Consider the following 954-nt stretch of genomic DNA (forward strand, 5'->3'; position numbering starts at 1 on the left):
GCCACCAAGGACTTCTCTTGGTCCGTCAAGTCCTTGGTGGCCGTCTCAAAGATGCGCCGGGCCGTCTGGTAGGTGACTGGATCCAGCTTGTATCTAAAATACAAAAATACATTTATTAATACGTCTCACACACGTATGTAGAACATATTATAGGGGGAATTAATCATGATGATCAGCTCACTTTTGGTGCAGCCGGTTGAGGTCATTCGAAGCGTTGAACACCGGCCTGCCTGTGGTGGAGACGAAGAACCGTTCGTCTCCTCCCAGGTCATCCAGTGTCGTCCGGCTCCTCTTGGAGCTCAGGAGCTGTGGCCGTACCTGGGTGAAGTAGATGTCGAACCACTGTTGGCAGAGGAAAACAGATTAAATCGCTGCTCTTGAAATAAACTATGAAATAAATCTTATCAAACTTGATATACTTACCGTCTCCTCCTCAGAGGACAATGCAAACGTGGCCGCTTGCTGCGCCGACGTCTTGTGTTCCTTCACCACAATCACCGTATGGTCGGCCTCGGACGTGCTCCTGGTCATCCACTCCTGGACCTACACAATACAATGATGTCCCACTGATAAATAAGAGTGTCGGCAAAAAGGAAAAGTGAAGACAAAAAGAATACAACACTTACGGTCATGTGCTCCACCACGCCTGGTGGCTGGAGATGCTTCAGAATCACCGTGGCCTCCAGGTAGTAGAGGACAAGGCAGCACTCTGCACACTCCAGGGGCATCTCCTCTGGATACACCTTGCCAAGGACTGCCAAGAAGTCGTTCTTGGCAGCCCTCAGCACGGCCCAGCAGTCCTCTGGACTCTTCTCTGGGCTCATCTCCGTGAGAATGACATGACTATGTGGGTGGGAGAAGAAAATTCAATTACTGTCAATCCTAATCAATACAGTACACATTTTAATAAAATGTGCTCACAATGTAAAATGGCTCTGCTTCTCCATGCAGTGC

General features: G+C 49.1%; 1 long non-coding RNA gene across 1 annotated transcript; it reads right to left on the reverse strand.

Moving 5' to 3' along the window:
- Window positions 1-255: 255 nt before the first annotated feature.
- On the reverse strand, window positions 256-730 carry LOC140583029 (uncharacterized). The gene is made up of 3 exons (XR_011985815.1): window positions 627-730; window positions 424-543; window positions 256-342 (listed from the first exon to the last, which is right to left on the reverse strand). It is a non-coding gene; the product is annotated as an uncharacterized lncRNA (long non-coding RNA).
- Window positions 731-954: the final 224 nt, after the last annotated feature.

Source organism: Paramormyrops kingsleyae, chromosome 25 (assembly GCF_048594095.1).
Source record: "Paramormyrops kingsleyae isolate MSU_618 chromosome 25, PKINGS_0.4, whole genome shotgun sequence".
Classification (NCBI taxonomy): Eukaryota; Metazoa; Chordata; class Actinopteri; order Osteoglossiformes; family Mormyridae; genus Paramormyrops; species Paramormyrops kingsleyae.